Source organism: Ursus maritimus, unplaced genomic scaffold (genome assembly GCF_017311325.1).
Source record: "Ursus maritimus isolate PB19 unplaced genomic scaffold, ASM1731132v1 scaffold_34, whole genome shotgun sequence".
Lineage (NCBI taxonomy): Eukaryota > Metazoa > Chordata > Mammalia > Carnivora > Ursidae > Ursus > Ursus maritimus.
The window spans coordinates 17,899,872-17,916,098 of NW_024426008.1; the positions used below are offsets into that span (position 1 = coordinate 17,899,872).

A 16,227-nucleotide genomic window follows, 5' to 3' on the forward strand; every position below is an offset into this window, starting at 1 on the left:
TAGAATTGGCGTATCTGTTGGTGAAAAATGTAACTTCTCCTTGCCCTCTTCTATAAATAACTTGGGCATCAACAAGGAGAGGGCTTCAAGCCTTTCCTAAGAGTCACATAGAGCCACGGCACATTTTATCTGCTTGTGAAAAGCTATTATTGTATCCTCATGAAGACACTTACTACACTGGCCCTCGAGCCGAGACTCCTGTTATCAATTGCCTGGTCCATACTGGGCTGTGGTCCCCATTTCACAGGTCACCCCCAACTGTATGACAATGCCCTCACAACATTTCTGAGAGAGAAGCCAGGCCCTTGTCTTCACCCTCAGATTACCCTCAAGGAAACTGAGGCTCAGTGGTTGAGGTGACCGGACCAGATCACACAGCCGGGAAGTAAGAGGTAGGGTTTGCCTTCACATCTGCTGCCCCTCAGGGTCCCCTGGGCCCTGCTTTAGCCATAGTGCATGGCCAGCGAGGAGTAGCTACAGAATCCTTCTCCATTCATTAAATATTTATTGGATGCCTACCGTGTGACAGGAACTGTTCTACCTTTTGTCCTGAAACCAGATTTCAAAAGGCAAAATAAGAGAGTCCTTGAAGTGTGGGAGTTCCATGCGGGCAGATCCCTTCCCACCACACACACCTGAAGACAGTCTCCGTGCCTAACAAAATAACGTGGCCCCTTGTATCATGTAACCTCTTTGAAGGAGCCAGGACTCTATTTTTTTTTTTTTCCTGCCCACAGAGAAGTGTGGTGAGCTAAGCTTCTAGATGCACCAAGGTAAATGTCAAGGATGTTTTCTCAGTGAATCTTACTGGCTGGTCTTATTTTTACTTGCAACAGAAATAATAACTCTGGCCATGCTAACATATAATCCTGAGGTGAGGAAATTGCAGGGCAGGGTGAGGGGAAAAATGCATTTTGACACTCTTCCTTTGACTGATACCATTTCTGTGGCCCATTGTGAGCCTGAATTTGATTCAGGTCAGATGTACCAGGAAATTACAATGCCAGAGAAAAGGTGCCTGGAAATGACGCCATGTGCGGGGCATTTCAGTGGCGCTGTGATTGGGGCCATCTTTGATCTCTGTCACCTGCTGCTCAGGAAGTGGGTGACTACCAATTATATAAGCTTTCCGAGGCTCTGAGAGGCATGTCAAAGATGGATCCAGGTCAGAATATCCAACAGGAATCTGGAAAAGCAATTCAGCTATTCAACGGAGGGACAGCTGTTCAGCTTCTAATGGGTCTTCATTTTATTTAACTGTTAGAGAACAAACCCGTAAAGCTGCCAAGGCGACACAGAGAGGGATCCATGGAGTTTATGTAGTGGGAGCTGGAGGGACTTTCTATAGCCCACAGGATTCTCTAGTCTCCACCAGTATGTGTCACGTGGAACACCGTTCAATGGAGTGAAAAGCATTTCATGCTCTTGGATTTTCAAAAGAAGCCTGTCAGCAAGTTTCCTAGAGCAAAAAATAACTGTGCCATAGTCAAACTTCACTAAGGGTCCTATCCAATTACATAATGTCATCCCACTGTGAAGAGGAAACCAGGGCTTTGCTAGAATAATAGGATACTAATCACTACCAATAGAATTTGTTAACGCAGACCAGTAGGGTTGAGTGGAGCCTCCTTTGCCCTTCACGCAGTCTGTCTTCTTTTCTCCATACCTGTTCTCTGTCCTGAGGTCAGGCCCAGTGAAGAAAAGATTATTTTCTGGTGCTTTGGTCAGAATGAAGGTTTCTAGGACTTCATTCAAAGGAGAAGAAGCCATATGTGTTGAGAATACACTCAGTGCTAGGCATTGTGCTAGAGACTTCCCCAGTGTATGCCCTTGGCAGACATGTCTAATTGACAATATTCATCCAGTCAGCCTGGATTCAGGCTCAGAAGCCTCAGTAAAGAGGGACCTGGGTGGCTCAGTCGGTGAAGCGTCTGCCTTCGGCTCAGGTCATGATCCCAGGGTCCTGAGATTGAGCCCTGCATTGGGCTCCCTGCTGAGCAGAGAGCCTGCTTCTCCCTCTCCCTCTGCCTGCCACTCCCCTTGCTTGTGTGTGCACATACTCTCTGTCTCTGTCAAATAAATAAATAGAATCTTTTAAAAAATTATTAAAAAAAAAAAAGAATCCTCAGTAAAGGGTTCCTGGCAGCCATAATCCATCAGTGGAGTTTGTCCCACATGCATGTTCCATCCAGGTATTTAAAAATGATTTCCTCAAAGCTAGAGACCATGGCTTCCCTCACTGGTGCTTAGCTGTGTTCACTGCCAGTAAAGGTCCTCTGTTAAATTAGGGCTTGCATTTTGAGAATGTTTTTTTAAGAAAGTGGGGGAAAAGTCCATCTGGGGCTACAGATAGCCACAGCTCTGGGTCAGCGGCTGCTTGATACAGCCGGCTGCGCACAGCTGTAAAAACCACGCTGCGGCTAATTGGCTTTTGAGAAATGGGATAGAACTGGCTTTTGTCTTTTTCTCTCCTTTCCTTCCTCCTCCCCCCACCACTCATCTACCTCCCCCTTTGCATCTTCTCACAGTGATGATATATTTATGGGAATCAGGTAACAGGCATTAATCGAGATGTACAGCTTCATTGTGAGCACTGTGATGGGTTTGATAAGACACTTAAGGACACTGGTTTAAGAGTCAGACTGCTGGGTTTGGTCTTCACTTTCTTCCCTTACTAGCTGTGTAATCGTGGCCAAATTGACTTCTTGAAACCTTACAAGAGCTAATACCAGCATCTCTATGTTGTGAGGACAAAAAGCGGTTTCACTATTAGGTAGATGAATATAAAATATACCCCCTGTTTATACTCTGATTGAGGTATTATATTGGCAAAGTAGGAATAAAACAAAAATGCAGCTATTCCTCCTAGAGTTGGAGTCACCATAAAGCAAATTGGTTATGCGAGAGCCCGTAATCTGGGGAACATGGTGTCCATCATGTGTCCTCTGTCAGTGACAATCCAGACCTGCTCAGGAATTGGTACCATCCCTAGAAAAACGACTGCTCCAAGTGCAGCCCAGTGGTGTCTCCGTGTGGGTTTGTGTGTTAGCACCACACCGCATAGCTTAGCTTTGCTCACATTGGTCCCTGCATGATAGGTGGGGGGTGGGGGAAACCCTCGATATCAAGCTGCATGTTAACAAACACTGAATTTTCTTGGTGATGCTTGGGATTTTTTTTTTTTTAGCTGTATCCTTTTTGAGAGATTTATTTATTTGAGAGAAAGAGAGAGCATGAGCAGGGGTAGGGGCAGAGGGAGAGGGGGAGATAGAGAATCTCAAGCAGACTCCCTGCTGAGCACAGAGCCCGATGTAGGGCTCAATTCCATGACCCTGAGATCATGACCTGAGCCAAAATCAAGAGTCACACACTCAACCAACTGAGCCACGCAGGTGCCCTTAGCCATACCTTTTTATCTACAAAAATCTCATTGAAATGTCTGGAGGAACTAGAACTCAGCTATTTCTGGAACTCTGTTCCCTAATCCTCTTTTGCCCATTGAAAGAATGGCTTTCTATAAAGTAGTTTTTGACACCCCCAGTTTTCTGATTGATTCATTGATGCATCAATTCATCCATCCCTCCTTCTTCTCTTTCCTTCCTTCTACCCATCCAGTCAACAAACATTTAGTGCCAAATTATGTGTTAACATGGCACTAGGTGCTGAGTATACTGATACAAAGACACAGTCTCTGTCCTCATGGAGCAGTATAATTCTTGTGAAGTTCTGATAAAATTGCATTTGTTAACATACAGGTATCTTCTGATAACAGACAGAGTGCATTGCTAAGCTGGGCTCTAAAGCCTGGGCTTTAGAGGAGGAGGTCCCAATGATGGCCATGGGGTAGGGCTCCTTGCTCCCATAAAAGCCACATCTTCCTTGGCCTCCCTTCTACATAATAATATTCCCAGTTATAGACAATTGATTTCTCAATCTTTGTAAAGTGTGAATAATAAAATGATTTAATATTTAGTAACTTTGTGATCGTACTTCATTTATATGCTTTAACTTTAAAAAATCAGTGTTCTTACTCTCAACCACATCACCACCTCACGGTTCCTTCTATCCAGAAATTCTGGGTGAAATTTAGAGAAAGGAGAAATCAATAAAAGTGAGAAGATTCCCAGAACCTCAAGCAAGGGATGGTCTGTGAATCAAGCCTCAAAAGATGATTTAAAAATCTTGACGCTAGATGCCCTGGGCTTCCGTACATAATCAGCACATGCTCACAAAAAAACCCCACTGTGCAGCCAGGTGTCCTCTGGTTTGAGGCTGTAGGGTCTGTGAGGACCTAGAGAAAGCTGTGGTGGTTGGAATCTGTGTTCCCAGTATACAGGGCTGGCTCCCTGCTTCTCATGCTGTGTTGGGCCTTGCCAGGGGCTCCCCTGACACTGCAGCTGGGATGCTCTAATTTTGCTTGGTTGATTTAATTTCTCACTCTAGAGGAAGAAAGTGCAATCAATGTTTTCTAATTTGCCTCTAGACTCCTTTAACAGTTACCTTCAAACTGCAAATCTGAGGCACTTTACTTTAAATCAGCTAAGAGGTACAGAAGAGAGTGCTTGCAGAGTCACGTGGGACAAAAGGATTTCTCATGCTGGGCCAGTTCTGGTGATTGCGTAGGTTGCTACCATACTGGGGTGTCATGGTGGTGAAGTACAGAGACGTGGATTCCAACTGTGTGACCTCAGGCAGCTCACTTAACCCCTCTGGGCCTTATTTTTCTCATCTGAAATACGAAGAGCTTAAATTAAAGTTTCCTCTACTGTGGTTAGCTAGATCATTTTAAGTGGCTAAACAATGAGCATTCTTTATTTACTAGTCAGATATTGTTATGGTCGATTCCATATATGGGACGTGATACTAGGTTTTCACAATAATGATAACTGTTTCTTTCATTTTATTTGAGTGACATTTTCCTGGTGTGGTTTCTTCACTCATAAGCTGAGCATGACTCCTTAGCCGCCTTTCCCCATGGTCCTGAATTGTAAACCCTACAATCTCCTTTCCAAAGCCTTTCCCCTTGGTCTTTCATTTCATGATGATTTTGAGGGTAACTCTTCACGTTGTGTGTGGGCTGTGCTGGGTGGGCCCTCACTGGAAAACCACATGGGTGTTTTAATAGGGGTTTGTCTGGCCTAGGGCTTCCCAACCGTCACTCAGTCCCATGTCGCCTTCATAGCTGTTGCCATGTCCGTGTGCCATAGTCTACTCATAATCATTTGATATTTTCTTCAGACTGGCTGGGTTTATTTTTCACTCAAGTAAAATTATTTGTGAAGTTCTTACAAATACTTTTCACAGTTACCGAAAACAGGAGTAAAACCAGCACATCAGATATAAAGAATTAATCATGACCCTTTACACTGTTTAAACTTTAGTTCCCTAGGACCTCATAGGATCTCTTTTGCCAGAGTTTCAGTAAGAGATCAGTATATTCATTTGCTTTGTGGCAAGTTATCTACATACTTAAAGGCTTTTAAAATTTTCTTTGTTTCTTATTCTGGGTCTAGTCTTTTGACCAAAATTGAAAGAAAGGAAAAGTTTAAGGTTGGGGAGGCAATCTCTATATTACAGGTTTGTAATGATTGACAAACATCAGCAAGCTTGGAACTTTTCTACAACTCTGTAGCAGAAAATAAACAATCCAATTTAAAAATGGGCAAAGGACTTGAATAGAATTTTTAAGGACGACATACAGATTGGCCAACAGATACGTGAAATGGTGCTCAACACCATTTTGAGTGACTGGTCATCAGAAAAATGCAAATCAAAATCACAATGAGATTTCACCTCACATTTGTTAGAAGGGCTATTATTTAAAAGAGAGAGAGAAAAAAAGAGAAATTAAGGGCTGGCAGGTATGTGGAGAAGAGGGAACCCTTGTGCACTGTTGGTGAGTGTATATTGGTGAAGCCACTATGGAAAACAGTATGGATGTTCCTCAAAAAATTAAAAGCAGAACTATCATATTATCCAGCAATCCCACTTCTGGGTATATATCTGAAGGAAATGAAATCACTATCTTGAAGAGATATCTGCACCCCCATGTTCATTCCTGAATTATTCACAATAACCAAGACATGGAAACACCTAAGTGTCCATTGATGGATGAATGGATCAAAAAACTGTATGTCTATATACAATGTGTATATATAGTACATGTATGCATGTGCGCACACACACACACAGAGGAATATTATTCAACCATAAAAAAGAAGGAAATCCTGTCATTTGTGACAACATGGATGGACCTTAAAGACGTTATGCTAAGTGAAGTAAGCCAGACCAAAAAACACAAATACTGTATAATCTCACTTTTATGTGAGATCATAAAAAAAGCTGAACCCGAAGGAGAAGAAAGGGATAAAGAAAGGCAGGGTAATCAGAAGGGGGAATGAAGCATGAGAGACTATGGACTATGAGAAACAAACTGAGGGCTTCAGAGGGGAGAGGGGAGGGGAATGGGATAGGCTGGTGAGGGGTAGTAAGGAGGGCACGTATTGCATGGTGCACTGGGTGTTATACACAACTAATGAATCATCGAACTTTACATCAAAAACCAGGGATGTACTGTATGGTGACTAACATAATATAATAAAAAATATTATTATAATATAAAAAAATAAATAAAATAAAATAAAATAATAAAAAATAAAAAAGCTGAACCCATATAAATAGAGAGTAGAATAGTGGTTGCTAGAGGCTGAGGACTGGGGGAAATGGGGAGATGTTGGTCAAAGGGTACAAACATCCAGTTATGAGTAAGTTCCAGAGGTCTAATGTACAGAATGGTGATAATAGTTTACAATACTGTGTTGTCTGCTTGAAAGTTGCTATGAGAGTGGAGTTCTAATGTTCTCCTTATAATAACAACAAGAAATTGTAATTAGGTGATGGATGTGTTAACTAACCTTATTGTGGTAAACATTTCCCACTATGTGCATGTATCAATTCATTCCATTATACACCTTCAACTTATACAATGTTATATATCAATTATATCTCAGTAAAGCTGGGTGGGGAGAGTTTTTCTGGGAGCTTTTAAAATACAGATCCGTGTGCCCATTCGATAAGTAGCTGTGGCCCCAGATGATCCTCAAACAGGTCCAGAGTAAAAAGCACATTTTGAAGTTCTCTACCTGCATGGAAAAGTGCCTTTTTAAAGATATTTGTTGGGGGGAGATTTTTGTTTTATCAATAATACATTTACTTGGGGATACATAAATAGGTATATAAGCATATACACATATACAGAAATTGCTGGTTTTTGTAGGAGGAAAGGTTTGAATGTCACCAGTTTCATATTACCTAATAAGATTTGAAAGAAAGTATCGTAGGTGGGGTCAGGGGGGAGGAAATGTCACTGAACATAAACGCAGTGCTAAGTGGTTTTCCTGAGCCATTGTGTTGAGTTGTGGGAACTCCAGATTCACAGTCACCTCTCTGGCTTCTGTGAGCAAAGAGCTAAAGAACACTAATGGGGTTCTTCCCTTTCCCCCAATCTCATGGCAGAGGTGGTTCCTCCAGGTGTAATATGTGTGTCATCAGAGCCCCAGCTCAACATCTTGGGAATCATCAGAAACACTGAGATTCTTCAGCAAGAATGCATTTTACAGGACAAAAGTTAATTTGAGCAATTGACCTGATTCGTGTAGATGGCAGCCATCAACATATAAGATGGAGCCTGGAATCTAAAGACATAAAGCCCTCCACTTTGGCCATCAAAGTCTTAAGATTTTCAAAGTCAAGAGTTCTATACCTTAAATTTTATTCTTTAAAAAAAAATAAGATTGATGTACTAGGATGTTCCCTATAAATTATTTATAATACCTCTCCCTCTCCCCAACCAAAAGGGGACTGTAATAAAGAATCAATAACATAACAAAATACTATGTACCTGCTAAAATTGCATTTTTGGAGATGAGTGACATAGCAAAAAACCATTCAGGCAACCACCATCTTGAATGTCTACTGTGTGTCAAACCCTGTGCTGAATGCTTAGGATGGAAATGACAGCTCTGACCCAGAGGAGCTTTCAGTCTAGTGGAAGCAAGAGAGGAGTCAACAGGCAAACATAATGCAACAAATGCTCAGAATGAAGTACTTCCTATGGACTCTGGGACTCCTTCCCAAAGAGGGGTAACTAACCCAGACTAGGGGTCCTGAAGGATCACAAGAGCATAGACATTTGAACCAGGTGGGCAGGAGTTGGCCCTAGTGAAGACCAAGTGAAGGGGCTTTCTAGAATGAGCAATACACAGAAAGACAGCGGATGCTGGGGGGTGGTATTCAGGCAGCTTGGAAGGATGCATTCCAGCTGGAGCTCAGGTGTCTGGAGAAAGGGTAAGAGTGGGAGACATGGTAAAAATAGCAGCACGTCTCCCAGTATCCAGTGTCCAGGAGCTCTGTATCCATTGTCACATTTTGTGTTTTCTGTGATCATGCTAGGAAGCGGCAGGGCAGCCTTCTTCCCAGAAATGTCCAGCTCCAATGTCTCTGCTCTCAGCTCTGCCCGGATGCTGGAGCGGTGGGCAGAGGTCTGATCATCAACACCTCGTTTTCCACATAAAGCCCCTCAGAGGTAGAGCCAGGCAGAAATTTAGGGCACGAGTTATAATAGCCAAAAACGGGAAAAGACCTCCACCTCCCCGCAACAGAGAATTAAGTAAGAAAGTGACGTCCATTCAATGGCATATTGTACAAGCATTAAAATGACACTTATGGACACTAGAAACATGGGAAATTTTTAATGTAATATTTAGAACTTTTTTCCAATTAGAATGAGAAAGGTTCATTGTAGAAATTTTTGAAAATTTCAGAAAGATGATTAAAAAAAGTAATCCTACCATCCACAAACAACTAGCATTAATGTTTTGGTATACTTCTTTCTGTGTGTGTGTGCACGTGTATGTATACACACAAAAATTAGGCTTGTAAATTATATAGTTTTGTATCTTGTATTTATTAATTGACATTATACTAAAAGCATTTTCCCTTACTGCCATCAGGTATTCTCAGAAAACATACATTTTAATACCAGTATAATCCATTTTACAGACAAATAAGTATTTAAATGAATAAAACATAAGAACACAAAATTGTATGGAGCTTGTGATTACAGTTCTATAAAATTGGCATAAGAAACAGATTAATACTACTAAGGTTAGGGGCAGTTTTTCTTTAATGTGGTTACTTTCATGACTTCGTTGTTTTGTGTTTTGTTTTTTTTTAATTTTCAACCCTTGGCGTTATTTCATTCAACAATGAAAATTATTTCATCATTTTACAACTGCCAAAATTACCAATGAATGATAAAATTGTGCTCCTGTTTGACATCCAGTCCTGGGCTTGGGTTGGGAGAAAGCACACACTGACCGAGAAGGAGGGAAATCCAGCTGTCGGTGATGTCAGTAGACCACCTCACAATGCCCACCATCCCACTCCCGCCAGAGAGCTGGCGAATTGCTTTGTCAATGTAAAAAGTCATAAAAACCAGGAGGGACTTGTTTTATGAGGCTGATATTGTTTTGTGTTGATTTATTAAGTCTAATGTTTTTTTCCTTTAGAACATAGTCACAAACAAGCCAAGAGGGAAAATTGAGATTCTAATCAGAGGCTTTGGTGATTCATGGCTCTGAGAGTAGAGTGTCGTTTAATTTATAGTCTGCCCGGGTTTGTGTGTGGGACCTCCAGCATGGTGTGGGGAGAGAAATGGGAAAGCTAGCCTGTGCCAGCGAGGATGTGGTTCGTTAGCTGGGTGAGAGGTGATGGAGAAAGGTTGGTGGGGGGGACTGCTCTATCGAAGCAGATCCAAAAGTTCCTTGAAAGAACTACAACACTGGTAGAAAGTAGGGTTTGTTTTTTTTTTTTTCCTACTCCAAAAGAATTTACTTAGCCCCCGTTTAGGGAACCGTTCTGTCGTGTATCTGCTTGTAAAGCTCTAGATGTCAGGAAAACAGATGCTTAGAGGAACCTATAATACCTTTGGGAAGTCACTTTGAATCTATGGTAAGATAGATTATAAAATTAAACACTTAAACAGAATCCTGTATGACAATGAGGAAGCTTCACGTGATACCATCAAAACTGTATTGATTTGCCAGGCCCCAGCCGCTATTCCCAGCAACAACCCCCAGGCAATCTCCTCCCCTCACAACCTTGCACTCAGCTCTAGAAAGTGTGCTGAGCCCCCTGAACTTGCAAAGCCATCTGATGCCCCAGGGCCTTTGAATGGCCACACCCTTCCTCCTGCCCCAACACTACATTTGGAAAACATTCTTCCTCCTTCAAAGCCCGAAAAGATAGCCCCTTTTCCCACGACACCTTCCTCTAACTGCCCTAAATAATGATTCTTCTTCATTTCCTCTGGGATTTTTGAACATTGAACTGCTGCCCTTGTGGCATGACCCTGTCATTCCTGTATTGTGCATCTCTCCCTCCTGAGCTGCTCAAGTTCAGGGGCTGTTTCCTTACCACCTGGCACATGGTAGGCTCTCAATACATTCATACTAAAGTAAATGCTTCCATTTCCTAACACAAGGTTCTCTTATTAAAGTGTGCTAAGAAGCCTTAGGTCCTAAAGCCTGGGCGGGCTCCCTGTTGGTCCGGGTGATGCCTGCGCCACCCCCTTCTTGCTAGAAGGAGGGGTGATGAGGTAAGGGCCTTCTCAAGCTTCTCAGAAGGCTGATTAATATTCTCTGAATCCCCAGCTTAGAATACAGCGGAACCTCTCCCTCAAGTCTGACCTACCCAGTGAGGGAACAGGAATTCACAATGTTACTCACCCACGTGAAGATTGCGTGCCTGCTAATTTGATTTAGTTATTTCTGGAGCTTGGTTCAGGCTGCTCTTATCTGCCTAGGAAGAAAAAAAAAGGCTCTAGTAGGTTTCTTGGCCACTTTTGACTCAGTGTTATCCCAGAAGAAAACAGAATAATTGTTGTTTTTCTCCATTTTAAGCCTAGCATTCACTGCTCAGCAGGGTTTTATGTACACGTTAAGTCTTACAGAGAAAGCTCTTTGTTTCTTCATGTTAGTAGGAATGTATAGTGTTCCTTCAGTCACCCTCAATAATAATAGAAACATATGTAAATATATATGTTGTTTTCAGGGCTTCTCAGCCTCGGCACTACTGGCACTGGGCCGGATCACTGTTCGTGTAGAAGGCTGTCCGGTGCCTTGTCGTGTGTTCAGTGACATCCCTGAATCTGTCCACTCGATGCCAGTAACAGCCCAACACACACTTGCGATCATCAAAAATGTCTCCAGATATTGACAAATATAATGGGGAGAGGGAGGAGGGCAAAATCATTCCAAGTCAAGAGCCACAGATATACACGCATGCATGCACACGGACACACGGACACACAGTAATATGTAGTAATACACACATATAACACTTGCTTATAATCTCTCTCCTATAGCCTTGATGCTTGGCATATTCTGCTTGGCTTTTCTTATATGAAAATCACTTCTTTTAGAGATACTTCTCCAGTGTAGAGGTACGATGTGGTATAGTGGTGTGTGTGTGTGTGTGTGTGTGTGTGTGTGTGTGTGTGTGTGTGCTGCACCTGAATGAAAAACCGAGGCTCCAAGGAAAGATGACCAAGTTAACTCTCCTTTTCCGGGGGAAAGCAGCACAGGACTTAGCTAAGTGCTACTTATAGTAAGGCTGTGGTTCAGTATTTGCTCATTTCTGTTTCCCCTCTTTTGGCTTTCAGCATCCTCTTCCATAGCGAGATTTTGGGGCTGTGTCAGATTGGAGCCAGGACCTTCCTGCAAAGTCTGGCTCCCCTGCACTGCCTCACGTCTACCTCTAACTTGCTTAGCTAGAAGTAACGGGTAGTTTTGCATTGCTTACTGCATGCCAGACTCTATCCTAAACCCCGTACCCATGTTATTTCTTTCAGTCCTTACAGTAATTCTATAACGTAGGCGTCTGGGAGGAAACAGGCGTACAACATTGCACACATAGCTGGTGAGTGGCAGAGCTCATGCTTGGCCATTACACTGTCTTACCTTCTGAAGTCTTGGGAACTGGCTTGTGAAGAGCCTCCTATGACTACACCATGAACTATGGAGATCAATGGCTTTTCCATTTTTGCTCTCTCTTCCACTGTGGGTTGAAAATGAGAGGGGCTGGAAGAAAGGAGAATATGCTTAAAATTCATAGAGGTGATCAGAAACGTGGTTGGGAAAGGCCGGTCCTTTGTTTCCTAGCTACATGTGATCGAATGCATGTATTCTGGCTGTGTTTTTATATTAATTAAGTGGAAGATATAATTGGTTTTTTTTCAATTTCAGATAACACATTAAAGCTCTAAAATGCACAGTGGCTGGATTATTTCTCCCCAAATTTAAATTTTCAAATGAGTGAGTGATTCTCCGGAAGCCTAGGACCTTCCACGAGTTTTTTTTTTTTTTTTTTTTTCCTCCCTTTGTAGAAGTGTTATCACAGGCTGACTCTGATCAGGAGCTCTGAGAAATGAGAACTTTCACTTAGGGCATGTGAGGCATTCCCAGGGAATCCCAGTGACTCCCACCACCCTCCTGTCAGTGGAAAATGTTTCTCCGTCATCTCCCACCTGGACAGCTGGGGCGCCCACCTCATGGGGGAGCGGAGAACAGCCCTGGCATGTCGTTCTCTTACTTAGTGTGGTGGGTAAGCATTTTTGGCAGAAGGTATAAATCTTTCGGGGGGCTGGGGGATGGATTTTTCCGATGAAGATGAAGTCTGGAAAGGAAAGGGAGGCACCGCCAGGGCCGGCCAGCCCTTCCCAGGATTCTCGCCACAAGCCCAAGGGTCTCCATGAATTCTCCTGCCTCCTCCCAGCTGTGGGAGGCAACACTTTGTCCAGAGCACAGGATCATGGGACGGAGGAGAAGCTGAAGGCGGAGGGTCAGCGGTGCGGGAGTCCCCTACACAGGATGGCCAGGACCCTGCTGTCATTTGAAAAAACCCTGCAGCTCATTCTGACAGGCCTGCCTGTTAGGAATCTCTGCGTTAGTCAGACAGACACGAGAGGATGTGGTCCAAACCCGAGGTTCAAAGTGAATGAGGAATACTGAAAATTCAAAGATGAACAGTTTGAGTGAATGACCACGTGTTGGGTGTCCGTGGGGCAGGCGGAAGTTTCCTTAGCGTTGGAAGAAGCTTTTGTATCCCTGGCCTTCCCCTCTGCAGATGCAACTTTCTGTGCAGAGAATGCCCTTCTCTATCTGGCAGGTGTCTGCTCATCCTCTAAGAGCCCACTGCGGTATTGTTTCTTCCATGTGGAATGGTCGATACTCCCCTGTGCCCTCCTGCCGTATGCAGAATCCGGTAAATACTTGTTGAAGGAATGAGTAATTCCACACTAGAATCTATGCTTTTTATTATTATTGTACATAATCATAGTAAAACAGTTGAAACAGTATGAAGTACATAAGCCATTTAATTTTGAGCATTTAGTCATTCATCATTCATTCAGCAAGTATTTCTTACATACCTACCGAGTGCCAGGCATTGTTCCGACAGCTGGCAATACAGATAGAACAACATGGACAAAGTTTCAGCCTTCTCAAATCTGACACTCACATAGGGTGAGGCAGACAGTCAGCAAACAGCAAACACCTAGCAACAGTTGATAACGCTCTGAGAAGAAGTATACAGTAGGGCAGGAGCATTGCAAGCTGATGGGTGAGGGGAGCCTGTCTCTATTTGAGCAGACAGCTGAGCAAGGGCCCGAAAGGAGCTGGGGAGCCGGCGATAGGGATGTTGGGGAAGATGGCTCCAGATGAAGGGAACAGCAGGTGCAAAGGCTCTGATGTGAGAATGAGTGTGGTGTGTTTGAGAGTCAAAAAGGACAGTGTAGGACGTGAGGTCAGATAGGTACACAGGGACAAAATCATGCAAAACTTGACTGGTGGTGAAAAGGACTTTGAATTTTATTCTAAGTAAGAAGGGAAGCCATTGAGCAAGAAAGTGTCAGGATCAGATTTCTGTACTGAGTCGCTTTCAGAGCGTTTTCCTCACCCTTCATTCAGTCGGCATTTATCACCAGCATTTATCCCTGCCCTAGATTCTGAGGAGTGGTGGATAAAAGACAAAGTAGCTGCCTTTAAGAGGCACGCAGTGTGGTGTGGAGACCACTGCGTAATTGGCCAACGACAGCACACTGGGCTCGTGTCGTGGTCAGCATGGTGGAGGGCTACAGACCCATGACGAAGAGCCCCAGGACAAAGGCAGATGAGGAGATCTTCCAGATGAGGACGTTGTTAATGACCCTCCTAATTTGTGCTATAAAAGCAGGAGATTATGTTGCTATGGGGATATGTAACAGGAAGACCTAGCCCAGTGTGGGGGAGGTAAGGGAAGAACCTTGGCAGAAAGGATTTTTAGACTCAGTTCTGAAGGATGGGCAGTAGCTTCTGAGGCATAGAGTGGAGGAAGAGTCCTGAGAAGTGCCCAGCATGGGGGCGGGAGCATGATGATGAGAGATGAAGCTGGTGGGTCAGTGGGGCCTGAGGCCACAGTCAGGGCTTGGGTCAACACCCGGAGAGCCATGGTGAAAAAAAGTATTTTAAAGAAAGGAGGGACATGATTAGAGTTGCATTTTAGGAAGGCAGTCTAGTCTGGCTGCATGGTGGAGAATGTTCTGGAAGGAAGCAAAGACAAGGAGGAGGACCGTGAGGAGCTAAGCTGTAGCCTAGACAGGAACGGGTGTTGTGGGTATGGGGCAGAGTGGTGGGTCCGAACAGTGTAGGAGATGGAGCAGGAGCGTGGGGGTGGGGGAGATGAACCGCTTTGGAAATGGCAGGTGTCTGACCTGTGTGTTGAGATAACTGATAAAACAGGGAGGAAGAACTGTGATGGGAGAGAAAGACCATCAGTTGGTCTTTGGGCAGGTCAGGCAGCTGCAGGGAGATATCAGGAGGCAGGGCATACATATCCTGGCACAAAGCCCCACGGAGAAGTGTGAAGAAAGGATCCGTCCTTGGGGGAATTAACATGCGGATAATTGAGGTTACAGGAATGGATGGGTTGCTGGGGGACAGTGTGCAGAGAGAGATAACTGAGGAGCACCCATATTTACAACCACCTAAGGACTCGCATCCGATGTGTATTTAAACCTCAGACCCTTCCCAGTCTCCCAGCGGCATCGGCTGTGGGCACCTGGGACACTGAGCACCAGTGTGCATTCGAGGCACCCCTGCTAATGGGGGGATCCTTGTAACGGGGTCCTCCCTGATGATAAATGAGCTTAGGTCTCTGCCTGACAAGGGCTTCCAATCACCTTCACATTTCGGTTGTTTGGAGGCTTCTGTGGGTGAATAATCAGTCTTGTTTTCTGTTTCTTACTTCAGGATTAGAAGGAGTATCTTAGAATGTTTTCTTCTCTTGGCTTTATGCCCATGCTGTATGAGGAGCAACAAAGGAAGATGGGCCTTTTTTTTTTTCTTACAGACTTGAGCTGCAGCCTTTCCACTAAATTCACACCAACAGTATTTCAGGGAGGAGGGGGCCGTGAGAGGAATGGGGGAAAGGTGATCAAAGGGTACAAACTTCTAGTTATAAGATGAAGTTCTGAATACATGATGTATATAGCATGGCGACAATAGCTAACAATATTGTATATTTGAAAGTTGTTAAGAGAGTAGATCTTAAAAGTTCTCACCTCCCCCACACACACATATACACACAAGTTGTAACTTTGGGAGATGATGGGTGTGTTAACTAACCTTACGGCAGAAATCATTTCACAAAGTATACACCTACTAAATCAGTAATTGTACACCTGAAACTGAAAATTGTACACCTGATACGATATCATATGTCAGTTATATCTCAGTAAAGCTGGGGGGTAAGGAAACATTTCATAGGGCTTCAGAACAGTTACTGAATGTTATAGAGAACTGACATTTCCTTAAACCAGAGGCGTGGCCAGGAAGAAACAAACATCTAGTGAATCCTACTTGGCAAAAGCAGAATTGATCATTCTTGGTGACACTGGATTATGGCAATATCATTTATTCTGATTACTCAGAATGAGAATTGACTTCACTGGCCCTTGCTAGTCCTGCTAAAGTCTGTATGGACTCACGGGGTGGTCCATGCAACGCCACGCACACTACCACAGAGTAAGTCCTCATGGAATCTTACTCACCATTATTACTGTTGTTTTGTTACTATTACTTTATTGTCCTTGCATGCTTGTGCATTGCCTCTGGACAGGGACTAAGGTAA

General features: G+C 43.6%; 1 protein-coding gene across 1 annotated transcript in view; it reads left to right on the forward strand.

The window, feature by feature from the left end:
* APBA1 (amyloid beta precursor protein binding family A member 1) overlaps nucleotides 1-16,227 on the forward strand; it is a 194,893-nt gene that overhangs the window by 69,935 nt on the left and 108,731 nt on the right. The gene's annotated exons all lie outside the window — the stretch shown is intronic.